Below are 21,196 nucleotides of genomic sequence, written 5' to 3' on the forward strand. Positions count from 1 at the left end.
ACAAATGTGGGAGTCTACATACAAGAATTACTGCACGCACAAACTGCAAATTCTCACCTGCAGATCTTCCTTGCCCTGGGATCAAGCAGAATGACAGATGTGCTTCATTTATTTATTTTTATTACATGGGATTAAGGGAATAGGGATTAGGTTATACTTCTCCTGCCTGAGTACCTCCTCCAAATTCCAACCTCCTTATGGCAGAGATTTTTTTCTGCTTCCTGGGGCTCAGTCTCACATGTCTTCTGGTTGTGGGCTGCTGTTCGCCTTCTCCACTACTCACTCACTGAGGAAGGATTATTCCCTTAAGGCCTGGCCTCACAACACTCCTACAGCTTTCCTGTGACAACTGCCGCAGAAAATTACTCTCTGGTAGTACCTTACCTTGAAATATTAGGTGCATTGACTTACCATTGACGGCCAATGTTATGCACAGGACCCGAAGCAGGGGGGCCCTAGCTTTCTGCATTCATAGGGCAATTGCCCCATCCTCTGAGCCGTCCTGTGGCTTTGTAGTGCTACCAAGTTGTATGGCTTGTGCAGAATTGCAAAACATATCAGTGTAGCAGGTCTACTTCCAGACTTTTCCTCAACTTCCTATTTGCTGTTCTGCTTTCAATGCACTCTTGCACCAGTTCTAGAAGCCAGGGCTGACCCAAGGCATTTTGCCCATGCCCTGATGTCAATGCCACCCACCCCACAGATCTAGGTTCTCACCCAGTCCCCTCCCTGCCCCCACACTGCTGCCACCCTGTCAACACAACTGTATCTTCACCTGTGACTGCCCCCGTGACACAGCGGCAGTGGTGATGATGCAGTGGATGTCGGGTCAAGGACAATGATGCCTTGTCAGTGCAGGAAGCCCCAGCAGGGCTGGCAGCGATGCAACAGCAGGGGTTGGATCCCCTGCCTGAAATGGCTTCATTTGACCTCATGCAAGAGCTGCCCCTGCTAGGATCCCAATGAAGTCTCTGCCATGTGGTATGGTGGCTCTCAAATATTGAATCTCATGGTTTTTTAGGGCAACATTCTTCATTTTCTTCAGCAAACACATAAAGTGGGGGCTGCTATAAGTTCCCTGCCAGCTCTAAACATTCCCTCCTCAGCTACAAGAAGCAGGCCCTCTTTGGGAGTAGTATAACAAGCCTTAAAGCAACAATATATCATATACTACAGCCTCCTATGCTGTACTTTCTTCTACAGTCTTCTTCCTTTTTGTTTTTCAACTTTGAACATTACCATTGCCCCAAAATAAAGAACTGTAGCAACTATGTGGCCAAGCCAGCCTTGCTTTACTGTTAATTTTGTTTGTATTGTAGCCATTCCCATCTTTTGGTAAGCTTTATTTGTTTTAGAGTATCTGTTTTTATATCTGTAAAAATAATGAAGAAAAGCTATAAACAAAAAAGGTATCCAGCTGACCTCTTACAGCTTACGTCTTGATTTTATTGTCACTTATATAGTGCTTACAGCATTTATAGTATTTGAAGTGCTAAGTGCTTGGTAACCTTGCCTCAAAGTAAAGTTGTGTTCCACGTCTTTTTGCCTAGCACAAATAACATCAAAGTGGAAACTGAAAAAGAAAAACACATTAAAGCTAACTGAAGGAAGATCATTTTTGTAGTCGGTAGCCAAACAACTTTGAGAAAAAGGCCACTTGCATTTTGCCACCCTGGCTCCAAAAGCTCAAAGGAGTTGGCCCCTGCTTTATTTCAGGGGAGAGAAGGTTCCACAAGCTAGTTGCCCTAACAGAAAGGGTGTTTTGGGGAGCCATTGCTCCTCTCAGGAAACACCCACTTAACATGAGGCCCGTTAAAAGCCTTGAGCAGCACTGAGCTGAACTGAAGCACTTAGCATGAGAGTATAAACATTTTGTTTGTTTGAAAATGCTACAGTCCTCTTGCAGAACTGCCTGTATAGGATCAGGACATTTCCTTTGATTTCGGTGGAACTTCATTCCAATTCTGGATTAGCAGTCTCTGCTGGATTTGCCTTCGCTGGAGCAACATGCAGGGACTGGGGCCTACTTGATTCTCATTTCGTTCAAACATGGAACATAACTTAACCAAAAGGAAACACGGGCCAATTGTTTCCCCGCTCAGGCCAAGAGCCCTTTCGACAAAAATCAAAAGCTCTAACGAGGAAACACGCAGCTAGTTCTATGCTTTATTCCGAAGAGGACCATCTCTTGGTTCCCCCGCCTTCCATATTGGCCGCCCCTGTCTCCCCCTGCAGTTCCTGTGCCCTTTCTGGTTGCCTGCCTCTCTCTCTGTCTCGTGAAACTGACTAAGCTTGGCGCTGCCAGGCTTTGCATGTTCGTCAGTTTCACTTGGTGGCCACCAGCACAGGCGGTGCGGCAGGGAAACACAAAGCGGGGAAGGGAGGAGGGGGAGAGGGGGGGCAGGGAGCGAGCGAGCGAGCGAGAGGAAACAACAGCCGGGGGGGGGGAGGAGGAAGAAGAAGAAGAAGGGGAGGAGGGAGGAAGTAGGAAGGAAGGAAGGGGGGGTCATCTGGCATCGCTGAGCAAAGGGGAAGGGGTGGCTGCGAGCCGGGAGGTTTATCACCTCGCCCTTGGTTGCGCTGGAGAGGAGGCTGAGAAAAGTTGAGCCTTCCTGCCCGCCCTTCTCCTTCCCCTAAGCCTCGAGACGCGAGCGAAGGCAGCCTCCTCCAGCTAGCCGCATGTCGGCGGCAACTCTCCGCCACGAAACGACTGGCTGATCCCCCCTCTGCTGAGAATAGCGTTTAACCGTTCATGCATCATGTGTGTCAAATAAATGCCTGATTGAGGCCCTCAGCGGAGGAATTAGCCTGCCTTGCGCTGCAAATGCACAAGAGGAAGGAAAGTGCTGAGGCATCCTTGCCTCGCCGTTTAGCCACGTTCACGCCAGGCTTTCTGATTGCTCCGGTGCTGTCGCGGATTTTCTTTTTCTCACTCCCGCAGACGCATTTTTTCTCTCCCCCCACCTCCCCCGCAGAGGAGGGTGGGAGAGGAGAGAGAGCGAGAGAGAGAGAGAGAGGGAGGGAGGCAGCTGGGTCACAGGAGCGTCAAACGAGGCTGAGAGACAAGCTCCGACGGAGCGCTCAGTTTAATTAAACCAAACAGCATTCCCGAACACTGCTCTCGGAGTCGGAACATTCAGCGCTCAACCAGCCCCCGGGTTTTTGTTTGCTTGTTTTACCTCCTCATCCTAACCGTTTGGATGAAAGGTCCCGTTGATCTGAATGAGAGCGGTTTCCGACTGCATCTGTTTCGGGTTTGGATGCAATCCTTGGCCAAATGCCCCTGGCTGGACCCTATAGGTTTCAGACTCATGACGCAGGCAATCCCTCGCGTTTTAGGTTACGTCTGGTTCAGGTCACGAAGAAGTCGCCGGGATGCAAAGCAGCTTTAATTCTGGACAGGGTTGTGGGTCTCTAGCCGATGGGCAGACACCAACAAAAAGGAAGAAAGAGGTGGACGTGGACACTTCCTTCCCCCACCTCGACCTGAGCTGTTCCCGAGGGGAACCCGAGGACCAGGACTCGCTGGGGCTCCTCCTTGGCTTTCTAGGTCTCCGCTATCTAATGCAACAGACTTCAAGCCTCCATCTCTGATGCCCCAATAAAGGTCAATGAGGGTGGAGCCACTGAGTTGAAAGAGGCGTTTGTGTAGCCCCCAGCCCCAACAACAGGGACACAGGAAACGGCCTTATACCGAGTGAGACCATTGGCCCGCCTAGATTGTGTACACACTGTGTACCTTTACAGTCGAAGCATATCCTTTCCCTCAAATGATTAGGGGCACTGAAGTGTTTTAAAGGTTGCTGGGAATCGTAAAGGGGTACATGGCAGTGCCCAGAATTCATTGAGGGAAAGGATGTATTTGGGGTGTGCTGCAAAGGAACAGAGTTTACGCATCCTCAGGATTGTCATCCACCCTCATTGACAGAGCCGCCGTGCCACACACCCACCCGGATTTCAGGCAGGTGATTGAACCTGAAACCTCCTGCATGCACACGAGATGCTCCACCATTGAATTAGGGGCGGCGCTTCTCCTAACATAATAACAATAGCAGTGATTATGATGATACCAGTTCACAGACCTTTGAGATGCCGAACACTGAAATTAGTGCAAGCGGATGGCGCCCAAAGCCAGAGCTCCTCACCTAGCGAGGTAATTAAGCAAAAAACCTTCCGGCAATGACTGCGCTGTTATCCTCTTTCATCTCTTACGCGAACCTACACATTTTGAGTGGGAGTAATTTATGTCAGCGGGGCATATTTCCAAGCAATGTGCTTAGAATTGGGGTTTGGGATCTTTATACAGATTGATTCCCCCTACACACACACGCTTAGCATCCTTTCCATGTCCATGTCCCCTGTGGTAAAGGGATGGGTTTTCATTTTGCTTCCCTTCCTATAGTGTTTAGTAGGAGTCGGCACTTGGCTCCTCTCTGAATGGATTAACAGGAGACACAAGGAAGCTCAGTCCTCCACCTACAAGGTGTAGACCTCCTTCAATCACACGTCTTTGAGATTTGATGGACAAGTGAAAGGCTCAGGAGTAGAAGGGAGCGGTGGAAATTGGAAGGAAGCAGAGTTTGGCCAAGCATTAGCAGAACCTATCAGCCAATGCTGCCTGCCTGCCTGCCTGCCTGCCTGCCTGCCTGCCTGCCTGCCTGCCTGCCTGCCCCCGGAGATGGTGGTTTCTCTCCTTTGCTGAAGAGGCTGGAAAGGACAATGCAATCGCAAGATTTCTGTATTGAGCAGTGTGTGTGGAAATGGCTGAGCTCCAAGGTCCCTTAGGGAAGGGCTGCAGCTTAGTGGCTGAGCATCTGCTTTGCATGCAGAAGGTCTCAGGTCCAATCCCTGGCATCTCCAAGCAGAGCAAGGGAAGACTCCTTGTCTGAAACCCTGGAGACCCACTACAGTCACGAAGTTGACAATACTAAGCTAGATGGACCAATGGTTAGAGCAGGGCAGATGCCTATGAAAGGGCCCTTTCAGAATCTCTCCTCCTGTACTGCCTTTGGCACCCAGGGTTTAACTGGAGCTCGGGTTCCTGAGCTTCCTTCCCCATCTTTTCTTTCTTTCAGTGCCAGAGTACAGTCAGGGAATTTGAGACGAATGAGATCAACCCAACGGTGCCCCCAGGTCAGAGAGGTGGCGGTGGTAGGCTCCCACTTCTCTGCTTCAGAGACTTAAGTGCCTTCATGGGCCGAGGCCCTCTCCTCTGTTTTGGTTCGTTACCTGTAAGCAGCAGGTGAGCCCCCTCCCTTACGGCTACTCCGGCTTCGAGGAGCAGCTCATGGCCAGAGCACCGAAGGCCTTTCCTTCCCTGGGAGAATTTCCAGTGACAAAATTCACCCGGCTGCAAAATACATCTATTTGATTGTACAAGCATTTTAAGAGGAGAGAGAAGAAAATAAGATAGCGCCAAACTATTTCAAAGTGAACTTAGAAGACAAGATGGAGACGTTTGGGGTGCGTGTGCTGGACCAGAAAGAGAGAGCCAGCGGAGGAGGAGGAGGCAGGAAATTGCTTCGGGCTCCTATTTGTGTGTCAAGTTTCAGTCCTCGCTGACATTTCTGGCTGAACGCCACAGTCCTGCAAATGGAAAATCAGGTGGTGCTGAGGGAGGCAAGGAAGGCGAAGTGGAGCGGAGGGTGCGTCTGTGTGGGGGGGGGGGTGCACGTTCCGCTGGCAAATGGGGCAGACCACCGCCTCTCCCCTCCCCTCCCGCGCGCGTCCCTCGGGCAGAGCGGCCGTGGCGATCGTCACTGTGCAGTGGAGGGGATGAATCAAGCAGGCATCTGAGCGGAGCGCGGGCACCTTCCGCAATCCATTCAGGCACTGAAGCGCGTGAAAGGCTGCTGATCGCTGCCATTGTTACACGCGGCCGATGTGGGAACCGGAGCCTCAGCTCTGGCAAGAGATAAATAGCCTCTGACAGCGCCTCCTCGCCAGGGGATCGCCTCCAATTGCACGCGGCGGATGCTCCCAGGTCGGTGTTGCTCTCTTTAATGCACTCAGCAGTCGCTCGTTCCCTTGGCCCCGTCCCTGCCCGCTTACATTTCCCTCCCCCCCTCCCCTCCCCTCCCCTCCCCCTCCCTCCCTCCCTCCCTCCCTCTCTCCTCCTCCTCCCGCACCTCCCCCCGCCCTTCAGTGTTTGGAGTCCGGGATCGCCCTGCTGCTGCATTCGCTTCACCACAGCGAGGTTTTCGGAGCCGCCGCGATTGATGTTGGCCACCTCCGCGTTCAAAGCCTTACTAGTCATGGAGCCCCCAAAAACCCCAAACAGCTCCAATCCACAAACCCCAGTAAGCCGAAAGCCTACTTATTCACAGGAAGGCCCCGTCCGCAAATCCGTTCAGCTAATCCATCAGGTTTGGTGTATATATCAAACACAAGTCCCTTATAAGTCGACGTCTTTCCTAACAATCCTGAACTACGACCCCTGAAGCCAGTCACTTCACACACCTCATTTCGTCTTAATGGTGCTGTGGATCGGAGCTGTTCATTTCCTCTCTCGGAATCCTTTTCCTGGATAGCGGTAGTCTCGGGGAGCGGGGTAAGGAAAGACCCATGTTTACATGGAAGTAACTCCCATAGAGTTGAATGGGTCTCACTCGCTGGGCAGTGTGCATAGAACTGAAGGCTCCTGGTGCCCTTTAAAAATGACCCTGGCAGGCGAGGGTTACAACGATTAGGAGTGACCGCAGCCCTCCGTTGGCTCCCTGCTGGAATTAGTGCTGTCCGAGATCGCAGATCCCTATGGATTGGCAACGGAAATCGATCGCCTTCCTGACGGTGCGAGGGGAGGGTGAGCAGGGCTTGTAGAAAGGATAAGAGGTTTCCCAGAGGCATCCTGGACACACAAACTTCTTTTTTGCCGGAGCGGACATCTCGATCCGCCTCCCAGTTGAGCTGGAGCCCAACAAGTCCGCCCACCTTTACAATGAATGGAAGGGGCCCCCGCGATTTTAGACTAAGTAGAGTCCTTTGGAAGGCAGGAAGCGAGCAGAACTCCAGCCGACATCTAGGCTGAAATAGCTGGGGCTTCCTCCTTCCAAGCAAGCGCGTTCGGGATGACGTGTTGCCTTAAACCGGCTCGGTAGTGGAAAGAGACGGGCCTTCCCATCGGCGTCCTGTCCAGCCATCTTGGCTATATATAGCAGCTTCCTTCCAAAGCCAGGGACTGAATGCAACTTTGTCGGAGTATCGTGCCGGCCTCATGTGGAGCAATGCTTTGGGAGTGCGCGCAGAATACACACATCCGCTCCATATTTTGCCTTCCCTTGGGTGCAGACTTGCAGCCTTTCCTGAGACTTGGGCATTGGCTCACACTGATATTTCGCTAAGTAGTTTGGCCCACAGGAAGCAACAGCTCCCTCTGCATGCAGCAGCCCTTGGACCTAAAGTGGCAAAAGACCCGCCGTCTTACTTGCGAGGTAAGCCTCTTTGAACTCTGTAAGGCTTACTCTCGAGTACTGGAATTGCAGTGCGCAATGAAACCGACTTCCCAGAGTGTTTAGTGATCGAACAGGCAGCCCCCTTGAGCCGGAAGTGAAATGTCCCATTTAAACTGGAGCAAAACCCACTAAATAGGCTCGAACTGGGAGTAAGGCACAGTAGACGCTCTACTTACTCTCTCTCTCTCTCTCTCTCTCTCTCGGTGTGGGTGTGCTCATCCATACTGTCTTTTAGTGTAGATAGCAAGCTTCCTGTACCTCCATTAATTCTCCGTTGTCCATGTCATGCTCCCCTCCAGACCACTGCCTCCCCACACTTTCCCCTCCCTCAATCCGGATTTTCTCATAACAAGAATGCTCCGAAAAGAAGGCTATGAGAAAATCCGGACTGAGGGACGGGAAAGTGTGGGAAGGCAGTCTGCTGGAGGGGAACATGATACGGACTACGGGAAATTAATGGAGATACGTTAAAGGGCATTGTGGATGAACCCTAGGCTTGCATCTGAGTAAACGTCCATAGGGTTAAGGCGGTTGATAGGAAGAGTTCCAAGTAACTCATTACGTGTCAGCAGCTCTGTAAGCCTAGGAGAAGGACTCGCCTCTAGGGCAAGAACTCCGGCTGAACTCGTTTGCGGATGGCACTCCGGCGCCGTCCTGGTCTCGCTTTCTTCCTGGCTGCAGTGCGCTCGCAGGCAGCCGTTTCATGTCTGGCCACAGACGAGTCAAGCGGGAGGCTCCCGGAGAAAATCCTATCCTCAGGCTTTTCCTGTTGAGGGAACTTGGAGGGGCGCAGTAGAGGCGAGTCTTGCAGCGGACCTGAAGCAGAGCGGTGGGAAGAAGGCTCGGAAGAAAACCGGTTCCCCTTCCCAGCCTGTAGTCCCCGACTCCTCGGCAGGGGAGGAGGAGGGAGGAGGGAGGGATGTAATGACAGGCAGGCCGCCAGCCTCTCCTCCCCCTCCTGTGCATAATCAGGCTGCTAAATGTCACCGTCCGGACTGGCGGTGGGTGCTGGGGCTCGTGCTCGAGGGACCGCCGTCTCTGACCTGGAATGAGTTCCTTTTTATTATCGCCACCCTTTCCAAATAATAATAATAATCCTCACAAGACACGCTAGTTTCAGAAGAAATTTATTTCAAGAGAACGAAGCCATATCTTAATACAGGGTTACTTCGTAGTACATACAATACGTGAAGCTCCTTGTTCAGAGCATTTGTTAGTTTAGACTTAACCTTGCCTACTCCGCGGTGACCCTCCAGACGCTGCTACAGCTACCATCATCTCTGACCATTGGTTATGCTGGCTACGGCTGAAGCCCAAAAGCAACTGGAGGGTCAACGGTCCACCATCCTTCCTCTCCTTCGGGAGTTAAAGGCTCTGGAGGACCTCAAGCAGAGATGGATATTTCCACGGCCCGGAACCAGAATTCCAGTTAAATGGCAATGTCAGGGATCCAACACGCAAAGAATCTGTAAGCCGCCTTGAGTCCCATCCAGGAAAGAGGGGTATCAGCAAATGTTTTACCGCTTATTATGCCGTCTCCCTTTAGGAAGTCTCCCTGGGTGCAATGGGACTTGGTATTCCTGCTAACTAAGCTTGGGAGATCCTAATACAGTATTCAGAAATGAGGGGTCTGGCTGCTCAGCGCTGAGACAAAAACACTCTGCGCTTGCTCAGAAGCATGGTTTCAAATAGGGTTGAGTCCTGGCACCGGAAGCACGTTGTGGGACTTTGCCGTTGCCAGACCAGGCTCCCTGTGTGGCCCCTGTGCAAGCCCCACCCCCACCCCTCCTTTCCTCAATATGCTTTGTTCTGTGGCGTCAGTGAGCAGGCTGAGCTACCGGTCTTTATTTTTTAAGCAGGCTAGTAAAAATGTTTATCTTGTTTCAGTGTGATCTAATGCTGTCTGGTGGTCTCTTCCACGATTGTTTCCCGTGCAGTCCCGGGAAGAGCACAGCCTTCTCGCTCTTGACTGCAACCCAGTCCTACGGATGTCTTGTGTCTCCCGGTGTTGGGGGGGGGGGTTGGCTGCGGGGAGAGCTTGGCCCAGGAATGGGCGAGCTGCCCTTGGAAAGGAGACGGAGACTCGCAGCCAGAAAGAAAAAGGGAAGGGAGAAATGGAGAGCGCCCGCGCCTTGCTTGTTCCCAGTGAGTCATCCTTTGCAGCGGAGCCGCGTTTGCAGGTGCAGCCAAGCTGGGCGCTACCTGCTCAGAGGAGGCAGGAGGCTCTGGCGGGGTGCGGGGAAGCTGTCTCCAGCCAGACCTCCAGCTTCTTCCGCTTGCCGCGGAGGGTTTTTTTTAGGCCAAGTCCCCACCTTCCACCCCTGAACTCGAGAAAGCGTTTTTTGGCAAGGCGTCATCCTCGACACTACGTGCTTCGGGCGCTCTGAGCCCCAGAGAATCCAGGCAGCTTTTTGCCAAGCGCTGCTTTCCAGGCGCGGCTGCTGCGCTTTTAGGGGGATCGGTTCCCCCACCCTCAACTTCCCTTCACTGGTGTGTCTCAGCCTCGTCTCGTAAACTGCTAATGATTTATTACCTAGGCTAAGTGCTTAATTTGTGAATATGAAACAGATTAAAAGGAGATCGGCATATTTTAGCAGGCAGACCACGGCAAGGCCAGCAGCTGTTTCGAATTTGGAGGTATTTCCAGCCTCCTGGAGAACGCAAGCCAACCCCCAGCAGGAAGGGGGGCGGCGGCTGTCGCTCCTTCCTGGGATAGGAAAGGCCACCTTCGCCTCCCCCCACTTGGCTGGCTCCATCAGGACATCCCTAAGTTCCCTAAGCACACACCGAGTTCCTTCCGTTGCTTTCTGTAGGGCTGACGACCCCATCTCATCATGTGTGCTTACTTGGAAATAAGTCTACTGGAATTCATTGGATATATTCTACCAAAGGATAGCTGCTTACCCCTTCAGTTGATGCTCTGTCACAGGCTCCCCGCCGCCCACAAGAGGCCTATTTTAAGCAGGTTTGTTCCTGCTTCTGTTTTATAGGTTTAACTGAGAGTTACTTTCAGGTAAGCGTATACTTAGAACTGCAGCGTAATGGAGTTTTTGAGGTCCAATGTCAAGATCACGGCAAATTCTGAATAGGAGTCACCTACAGCCCACTGATCCTACTAGCCGTCGAATGATTCAATATTGGTTAGGGTGTTTTCTGTCCATTCATGCTTCTACGCGAGGAATTATAACCCCAGATTAGAATCGTGAGCAGAAATGTGGTTAACCCGGATTAGTCAACAACCAGTACAAGGTGGTTCCATCTTTGGGGTTTGGGTCCAGGTTTTGATAAGAAGCAGGCGTAACAGAGCTGGAAGTCAATGAATGAGACTTCCGTGACACTTGATGATCCGGGGTTTGTTCCAGGGAAGTAGAGAGAACCATTTCAAATGCAAAGTCAAGCCCACCATTAGAGAAGTTTCAATAAGATGTTAGAAGAAGCTGGCGGCGCAAAAAAACTAGCTGACACCTAAACAGTTAATAAAAGCAGGGTTACCCGCCGCCGCCGCCGCCGCCGCCGCCCCCACCTTCCCCTTCCAGGATTAACTCCAAATCAAGCCAGTGCAACCGCGGGCTGGTGGTCCCAGCAAAAGGCACGTGATGCTAAGAGCAACGTAAACATCCAGTGGAGAACAAAGACGAATCATTACAGTCACTTCTGCCGGCAAAACTTAAGCAGCGAGAGAGGAGGAAAGTTCTTGCCAAAAATAGCCAGGAGATAATCAAAATAAATACCTTTGATGTAGCCGTGCTCCGGCTGGCCGCCACTTTGTGCGGAGTTCCCTGCCGCTCCCTCCCCAAACAAGGAGCCCGCACAATTAAGCGCCTTCCTTTGAAAGGAGGCCGGGCGGAGAGGAGAGCTCGGCTTTTGTCGCTTCCAGGCGGCGTCGCACATCAAAGGGGTGGCGGCTCGGTCCTTGAAGGTTCCTCCGGCTGCGCAGACTTAGTGGAGCAGAGCCAGCGTGCGAACTGCCTCTCCCGCCCCGCTTGGATACTTTTGTTAAGGGGCAATCTCGACCACATGGAAGCCTCTGGGAATCGGGGGCTGGGAAAGGAGGGAGGGAGAGGCAGACAGAGAAAATTAAATGGTATAGGGCTAGGAAATCATGTCGAGATAGGCCTCAGAGATGGAGTATGGGCTGTGGGGGAAGGGGGAAGGGGCCGTCTCCAGCCCTCAGCGCTTTTGGTTGTCCTACGCTATGCAAGCTGATTTCGGAGGGGGCCACGGAACTCAGAGGCACTTCCGAGTCATCACGTTGTGACAAGGACCAGTAGCAGGGCTAGCAAAGACCTCTGGCTCAGGTGTCTGCCAACCTAGCAGCGAGTCCGGTTTCACTTGGCTTCAGGCATTGCCTTACAAGTTTTAAGGATTTCGCTGCAAGCCATGGCTTCAATCTACAAAGAGCGTGCTAAAACCTAAAGCCAGTCAATATGTTTAGGACTGCCGCCTTCTCTTATAGGAGAACGGAACTGAGGTAAGCAGGGTTTGCCAAACAGAATTCCAGGACTAGGACTCTTAAGACCACCGCTCTTCGTAAATACGACCTATTGAAACGAGTTAACTTCTCTGTAAGAATGGCTGGGATCCTGCTATCAGGACCCTTTGCGGCAGAGGCGGGGAACCTGTGGGTCTCCAGAGATGATGCTAAACTACAACTCCCATCAGCCCCAACAAGCATGTCCAGCGGCCAAAGAGGATGGGAGTTGTAGCCCAACAGCAGCTGGAGGACCAAAGGTTCCCCACCATTGCTCCACAGAAGCAGACGATGCAAAGGTGGCCCAACATCTCGTTGTTTAAAACGAGCCCTCGGGAGCTAGTTTGCGAGCAGAGCGCGCGGTTGATGGGCGCCTTGACGTCTTGTCCAAGGAAACGCAGAAACGCGGGGGTGGGGGGAGGATTCTGCCTGCAGTCTGTAATCTGGGTTGTTGTTGTCTGGGTGATGAGGATGACAGCCATTTGTTTGCCTCCCTCCTTTTTGCGTTGGAGAACGAGAGCAGGATTCCGCCCGGAGCCTGAATAACCTTCAGGAATTCCTCTTGGCCCGCTTCCAAGCGACGCCTCGCACTCACCTCCCTCCCTGAGCCCATCCCATCTTGATAAGGGCGTTCGTCGTCTCCCTCTCTTTTCCCTTCAGAATCTGAAGGTGAAAGCTCATGGAAAGAGGAAGAGGAAGAAAGCGCAGCTCTGGCTAATTATATATCGCTTGCAAAAGTGGCTTCCCTTGGCTGCCTCGCGCGTTTGGCTGCCATAGCCAGCGAGCCCGGCCGCTCCTGCCCCTCCCGCCTTCGTCGCCACCGAAAGGCAGCTCGCTGTCCTGTATTTCAAATGACTAAGCTCAGGGGGACGGGCGAATAAACACGGAGAGGACAGAGACATAGCACCAGGCTTTCCTTTCGCTTATACAAGCATAGGATCGACCTACAACCTCTAAATGCCCTAGGACGTGCTTCTCTCGGTAAACGTGCTTAGGATCGGATCACACAAACCTGAACTTAGGCGCACGACCCACTAATTTCTATCGCTTTTATAGTAACAGTGCTTGGCATTGACTTCTAGAGTGTTCAGAGAGCTTCCTATGCAACCATAGAACCCAACTCTTAGGGACCGATGTAAAATATTTGAGCCCCATTCCCCAAGTTGATGGGCATTGCCATTCAAATGGTGTGCGGGCGCGGTGTCTTGTGATGTGAGGCGGGCATTACCTTCTCCCCCTAATATTTTATTCAAGTTGACACCCCTGGATGCAGACTTATGCGGTCGGTCGGTCCGTATTCTGAACCGCCCGGCCCCGGCCTAGTAGACAGTGGGCTTGATGCTAAAAGACGGTGGGTTTAGTAGCCAAGGCGACACTTGAACCCGGGAGTCCCCGGTCGGTGCGTTGCCCTCTCAGCCTCTCCATTGCACTAGCGCTTGTTTTCCTTCGCCGTAGGGGTCAAGCAGCTTTCCGGCCCGATCCCACGGTGCTCATTGTACTTCCTCCTAGGGAGGCTCAGGCCTCAGCAGCCTTGGCTGAAAATGGAAGCAGCGAGGGCTCCGGACTTGGATCGGATTTCACAGCGGGAGAAGGCGCCGGGCGGGGCGGGAGTGTAGCTTTCGCGCATTTTCCAGCCCAAGTGCCGGCGGGGATCATTAGCTGCGAATGGACAAGCGCTGCCTGCCTCCTGGCGCCCTATCAGTCAGCCCCGCGTGCTGCGCCAGAGAGAGCTGAGGGCTGTTGCCTGCCGGCGCGAGACCTCAGGGGAAAAGAGCAGAGACAGCTCGGCTCGCTGTGCACCAGGCGAGGGCGGCGGATGGGAAGGGGCGAGATGGGTGGGGAGAACCCTTGCGTTGTATGGAGCAAGAGGGGATGTACGGAGGGGTACTGCGGAAGAGGCAGCTGCCGCCGCCGCCGCCGCCTTTCCATACTCCTTTCTGCGCAAAGGGAGAGCGGGTCTCTTACAGCCGCCGCGTTTCTTTGGGCATTGCTTACGAGCGCAGAGAAAGAGCTCTGTGTCATCCTCAGCAGAGCAGAACAGACAGTGCTGGCTAAGAGAAAAATGACTCGCGGTGCCCTTGTTGCGCCCAAAGTTATTGCTCTTGTGAGCCACGGACGCGTCTGGTGCCGGAGCGGTATAAATAGCTGGAGTGGGAGAGGGAGAGGATGCGAAGACCAGGTGTGCAATGTCACTGAACAGATTGCAAGCAACGGTTGATCCCTTGTCAGATGTTGCTGCCAATTACCAGGAGAGAGATGACAGAGAGCCGAGCAGCCTTTGGATAAAGGAGCGAAAGGAAAGGAGGAGAAGGAGAAGGAGAAGGGCGGGAGGGGGACACCCACCAACTTTGGGGTGGGGAGGCTTAAGTCGAATACTAGATCATCACGGCTGACGATGCGTTTGTGAGCAAAGATATCGGAAAGCAAGGCTTGCGGGGATGGCTGGTGTTAACACCAAGTCCAAGCAGGCGCAGATGGAAATAAGATTTAATTTAAAATCAATGGGGCTTATTTCCATATATGCCAGTTTAGTGCCTGCCTCCTGCGAGCTGGAAAAAAAGTGGCTTCTTGGCTTCAGTGGGGCTTCACTGTGGGATATTCCGGTCCCATCCAAGTTCAAACACTAAGCCCAGGTTTTCAGCTAGACTTTATCTTTTATCCCAACTTACTTCCCAAGGCTGTTATGAGGCTAAAGTGCTGCTCAGAATTTCCTGGAGGAAGAGCCAGAAGCCTGAGGATGCAGTTGCCAGTATTCTCAGTGGGTTTTTACTTCTGAGTAAGAATGCATAAGATAAGATGGGACCAGAATATCTTATTTGGAATTTTGGGGGAGTACGCGTCATTAAACTAGGTGGGATTTTCTTCTTAGTAAACATACATAGGACCTGGCTATAAATTGAAGTTTAGCTAGTTTAAATACTGCACATTGCTGCAAAAAGCAGTGATTTTAAAGCACAGTGCAGGAATACTGTTCCAACATGGCAGTAACATTTTGGTAATACAGTACAAACCAGGTTGTTTAGGAAAGTGACTAGGGTCTCTTCCTTTGGAATTTTTCATGGCTTCCTAAAGAAGAGGAGGGGAGTCCTCTTAATCTTTCTGTTGGTAGTAGAAAGATAAATCATCCAGTAGCACCTTACAGATGAGCTGGTTTATCTGGAGGCCTGGTTTTGTTAGGCCCAATCCTATCTCCCCAGGCAGCTGGTGGTAAACTGAGAAAAGAGTGTGTTCCAGTTACATACATAGCCTGAAAAATTAAGGTGTGCATGTGTGCTGCTGCTGCTGCTGCTGCTGCTGCTATAGCTATACCTTTACTTTGATTATTCTGGCAAGATGCTGAAACTTTCCACAATACTGAAAAGGAGTTACAACTGCAGATTCTGATGTGATAAAATGCATACCCAGTAGCAGCCTGTCTCAAGGCTGAATTGCAGATGTATGAATGTAGGTCATATCACACCATATTGTTCAATAGGAATGAACTGTCTCATTGCAATTATTTGGTTTTAAATTCTGTCACGAGTAATATGAAACCCCTTTCTTGTAGATGTTTGATAATTTGTGCCTATTTCAGATATACAAATTATCACCTGATGTTTTCAGCCATCAAAAGTGATGACCATGTGTCTGTGAATTTCCTTTTTCTTGAACCCCAAGACAACTCATTGATTAGACAATTGCCAAATCTCTCATGCACACAAGACAAGCTACTTTTTTGTGGGATGTAAACACAGGAGCAGTCAATGACAACATTCCTAGAGTGTACATGTTAGAACATGGGGAGGGATGTCTGTCCAGCAAGCAGGTAAACTTCCTGGGGACGGACTTCCTCCGCATGTGACCAGAGGTGGGTGTGGCCTCACCTGTGCAGGTAATGATAAAAGCACAGGGCAGGCAGCCACTCTTGCCTCTTGCCTCTTGCCATCTTCATCTTCTGAAGGAGCAACATGCCCTCTTGGCTCCCAGCCAAGAGAGGACAGTACTATCTTGCTACAAGATAGATTCTAACTGCATGTAACCTTTTTAAGCCTGCCTACCTTCTGGGATCATATTGTGAACAGAACGTGAGTAAACTCTTTTATACTTTTATAAAGACTGTGTCGTGTCTTGTATTTTAAGAGGGAACAAAGGGGAAATTACCAGAGTAATTATTATAGAGGTTCTAGCGAACCTGTGCAAGCGTTACCGTTGCGAACTTAAAGGGGAATGTCTATAAACTCTGCTGATATTTTGGGAACTTGTTAGCACAAGTTGGATAAGGATATAATTAGTCAATATATCCTCTCCTGCACCCCAGAACATTCCCACAAAGGGTTATTGGGCCCAGTATTGCATATTTCTGCGTATCTTTGAAGGATTGCATTGGATTGTGATTTTGAGTTGAGTAGTATTTTTCTGAGTTAACTTCCTGGTAAGCACATGGTCCTTTGTTCCATTGTGCAGTGGGGATTAAGCAACCCCCCCCCTTCCCTCAGAGTTCACAGTGACCCAAGGCAGTGAAGAATTGTTTTGCATTTTTAGATTTTTGAGATTTTGATTTTAAAATTTTGAGAAATTTTGAAATTTTGAAGAATTTTCAAATTTTTGGATTTTAAGATGGCTAGAGCAGCTTTTGATAGTGATGCAAAGCTAGGAATGCCTGTGCTGAATGAACACAATTTCATACACTGGAAGCAGCGCTTGATAGCATGTTTAGATTATAAGCACATTTTGGAAGCTTTAAACCCTCAACCTACGGGATCGTCTGAGGAAGCTTTAGCCAAGATAAGTGCTTGGAAACGCATGAACAGCGAAGCTAGACACATAATTTTGAGTGGACTTCGTGATGAGCAGCTATCATTAATAAATAGTACAGATGATGCATCTCAAATCTTAAGAGATATTGAGCGCGTGTATGGAGAATCTAGCATAAAGTGCTTCAGAAACTTGGTGTGTAAATTAACCAGAGTGAGGATGAATTCAAAAGAGGAATTCACAGAGCACATCAACAAGTTTACTGAGATTATTCAAAGAATTGATTTGACTCCCAAAGCTTTTGATGAAGATACAAAGATAGCATTTTTGTTATCATCACTTGGACCACGCTTTAGCGCATTTGTAAGTTTGATGGATCATAGACAAGGTCTGACTTTTAAAGACTTGATTGGTTATTTAAAAGAAGAATGCAGAGATAGAGCTGAATCTCCAGTGAGAAATGCTAGAAGCAAAGACAGTAGTTATGCATCTAGGCAATTTACAAAGTCCAAAGAGATGCCTAAGAAAGTGATTTGTTTCAATTGTAACAAAGAAGGACACATTGCAAAGAATTGCAGGGCTCCTAAAGCCAAGAAACCCCACCCCTTTCAGCCAAAAGGAGAAAAGAAGGGGAAATGTGAATGCACATGGCTACTGCAAGAAAGGAATTTAACTGTCCAGAATCGTGAAAATAGACGTAATAAATGGATAATTGATTCAGGTGCCAGCTCGCATTTTTCATATAAAGAGGACTATTTTAATGAGATAAATGATGAAGAAGGATCTGAAATTGAAATTGCAGATGGCAACATTGTTAAAGCAAAAGGTGCAGGTTCCATGAGGCTGAAATGCAATATAAATAATGAATGCATTGAGAACACAATCTCTAGAGTTTTGTATGTACCAGAGCTGAGCTGCAATTTAATCAGCGTGTCCACTTTGGACAAGAAAGGTTTCCAGATCACATTTGGAAATGGAGAATGTAAAGTGACTAGAAATGGCAAAGTGTTTGCTCAAGCAGAGCTAATCAATGGTGTATATGAGCTTGATCTTTCAGAGAATCAGTCTGCAAAAGTGGCACATTCCAGCCAGAAGGATGAAGCAGATCTGGACCTGTGGCACAGAAGGCTTGGACATAGAGACACCAACGTCATTCTGGATCTACAGAAAAGAGATCTTGTAAGAGGTTTGCAGGTAAAGCAGAGCAACAAAGCTCCAGCAAAGTGCATAAGCTGTATTACTGAGAAGGCTGTAAAACCTTCATTTCCACGTTGTGCAGAACAAAGAAGCAACAAAGTGCTTGACATAGTGCACACTGACATATGTGGACCCATGAATGTTCCCTCACTGGGAAAGAATAGATATATTTTAATATTTCTGGATGACTTTTCAAGATTTTGTGTTGTGTATTTCCTCAAAGAGAAGAGTGAGACAGTGGACAAGCTCCAGGAATACATTGCCATGGTCAAGAATAAATTCCAAAGATCTCCAGCTGTGCTAATGAGCGACAATGGAGGTGAGTACTGCTCAAATGAAATGCAGGCTCTCCTGGCCAAGGAAGGAATTGCACATGTAACCACAATTCCTTACACACCACAGCAGAATGCCATAGCTGAGAGAAAGTTTAGGTCCATTATGGACATGACAAGGTGCATGCTAAAGGATGCATGTTTGCCACAGAAGCTGTGGGCCGAAGGAGTATACACGTCGGTGTATTTGCAGAATAGACTGCCAACTAAAGGTGCAGAGCGCACACCATTTGAACTTTGGCATGGGAAAGCTCCCAATCTGTCGCACATACGTGTGTTTGGAAGTCCGTGTTACTTCCACGTGCCCAAGGAACACAGACACAAGCTTGACTCCAGGGCAAAAGCAGGTATCCTGGTGGGATACGCCTCTGGAGGCAAAGGATATAGAATTATGGACTTACAAACTGGTAAGACAAATGCATACCATGCGGTTTATTTTGATGAATATGGAAAAGTAGACACTAAGAACACTGTTGTGGATTCTTCCGATGAGTCAGAAAGGACTCAAGAATTTGTATATTTTCCTTTTGAGACCCCACAAAGTACTAATCTGCCTTCGAGTGTTACAGCGCCCCCTACAGGCGACGCACCAGAAGACGCAGAGGACCAGAACCCTGGCGGCACCAGAGACGAAGATGAGGACTCAGATGGGGACATGCCTGCGTTGGAGGAGGATGAGGAAGCTGATGCGGTCGCAGAACCAGAGGTCAGGCGCTCGTCCAGAACCAACAAAGGTGTCCCACCATTACGGTTGTCCTACTTTGCAGGGTCGGCGTTTCCACAAGAACCTTCCACTTGGGAAGAGATACAGGAGATGCCAGCTGCAGAAGCCAGTCTCTGGAGGAAGGCCGCGCAGGAGGAGATGGATGCACTGCATCAGAACAAGACCTGGACACTCACTGAGCTGCCTCCCGGTAAGAAGGCCATTGGCAGTAAATGGGTTTTCAAGGTTAAGAAGGGGTCAGAAGGAGAAGTGCAGCGCTACAAAGCTAGACTTGTAGCACAGGGATTTTCACAGCGTTTTGGTGAAGATTATGATGAAGTTTTTGCACCAACCGTGAGGTACAGCAGCGTAAGAATGCTTTTAAGCATTGCAGCCTCCAAGAAAATGAGAGTGAAACACATAGACATTGCTACCGCTTTTCTACACGGGCAGATTTCTGAAGAAATCTATATGAAACAGCCCAAAGGTTTTGTGAAACCACATGAGGCACATTTAGTGTGCAAACTGCAGAAAGGACTTTATGGACTTAAACAGGCTGCTAGAGCCTGGAACCAGAAGTTGCATAAAATGCTGACGCAACTTGGGTACAAGCAAGGCGACGCTGACAAGTGCTTGTACAGTAAGTCAAATAATGGACAATTCTCATATATCTTAGCATTTGTTGATGACCTGATTATTGCCACAGCAAGTGAGAAAGACTATACACAGATAGTAAAACACCTTAGCAAAGAGGTGGAGGTCAAGGAGCTAGGAGATGTCCAGTACTACCTCGGGATCCAGGTGGAAAGAGAAGAGGACGGCTCATTTCTTCTCAGCCAAAGACAGAAGATCCACGAGCTGATTGAGCACATGCAGATGCAAGACGCACATCCAGTTGCTACACCGATGGCTACTGACTTCCTGAAGAATCAGCAGGATTCGAAGCAGTTGCCAGACAACAATGACTACAGGTCGGCGATTGGTAAACTTTTGTATTTAGTTACCACATGTAGACCTGACTTAGCTAATGCTGTGGGGATTCTTAGCAGAAAAGTGAATTCTCCCACTGAGCATGATTGGGCAGGTGTAAAGAGGGTGGTGCGATATTTGAAGGGTACCATGAATTGTAAATTAAGGTTACCAGCCGTCAGAGACCCTAAGTTGGTTGGGTATACTGATGCGGATTGGGCTGGGGATAATGCTGATTATAAATCAACAAGTGGTCATGTTTTCATGTTTGGTGATGGACCTGTTTCATGGGGCAGTTATAAACAGAGCTGTGTAGCATTATCTTCCACAGAATCAGAATACGTTGCAGCAACAGAAGCCTGCAGAGAGATCGCCTGGCTTGATCAACTCATAAAGGACTTTGGGTTGGTGAGAAAAGGGCCTGTCAGCTTGCTAGAGGACAATCAAAGTTGCCTGAAGCTGACGCAGAGTGAGAAGTTCCTGGCCAGAACAAAACACATTGGGGTTAAATACCACTACATACGCCAGATGATCCAGGATGGACTTGTGGAACTATCCTACTGCAGCACCCAAGAGATGACTGCTGACATCCTGACGAAACCCCTACCAAGAGAGAGTTTCCAGAATCTACGTGTCAAGCTGGGACTCTGGGTGGTTGAATAAAGTTGTTTATGTTTTGTGTATGTTGTATTGCCTGAGAAGGGGTATGTGGGATGTAAACACAGGAGCAGTCAATGACAACATTCCTAGAGTGTACATGTTAGAACATGGGGAGGGATGTCTGTCCAGCAAGCAGGTAAACTTCCTGGGGACGAACCTGTGCAAGCGTTACCGTTGCGAACTTAAAGGGGAATGTCTATAAACTCTGCTGATATTTTGGGAACTTGTTAGCACAAGTTGGATAAGGATATAATTAGTCAATATATCCTCTCCTGCACCCCAGAACATTCCCACATTTTTGAAGTGAGAGAACCACCTGTAATGTTTATTCAGTGCCTAAATAATTTAAGCAAAGTCATACAATAAACTCCAATCTTGAAGTTTCCCATTCACTTTGTCCTTCAGAATCCTTCGGTTTAATAGGAGAACTCAAAGATTTATTGACCATCCACAGCAGGCTCTGGTATTTTTAACTGAGAAGAGAGGGGCTGGGAAAGCCTTTGTTTGGTATTCAGCAAAAATGCACTCCACAAGGCCTAAGCACATTGTGCTTATCCTAAGCTCACAGGGATGGACCAGAAAGCCTTGATTGTTCAGGCTGAAGTGAAAGCATTCCTGCTTAGGACCTGTCTCCTTTCTCTAATATGGAATCAGAGTGAAACATATAGGAAAAGTAATA

At 49.5% G+C, this 21,196-nt stretch overlaps 1 long non-coding RNA gene across 4 annotated transcripts in view; it reads right to left on the reverse strand.

The window, feature by feature from the left end:
• LOC309340258 overlaps nt 1-21,196 on the reverse strand; it is a 62,566-nt gene that overhangs the window by 17,720 nt on the left and 23,650 nt on the right. For all 4 annotated transcript variants that reach the window (XR_014155895.1, XR_014155896.1, XR_014155897.1 and 1 more), the window contains exon 2: nt 11,183-11,492. This is a non-coding gene — a long non-coding RNA (uncharacterized lncRNA). The remainder of the gene's footprint in view (nt 1-11,182; nt 11,493-21,196) is intronic.

This window comes from Podarcis erhardii (assembly GCF_964252035.2).
Source record: "Podarcis erhardii genome assembly, chromosome: 4".
NCBI lineage: Eukaryota > Metazoa > Chordata > Lepidosauria > Squamata > Lacertidae > Podarcis > Podarcis erhardii.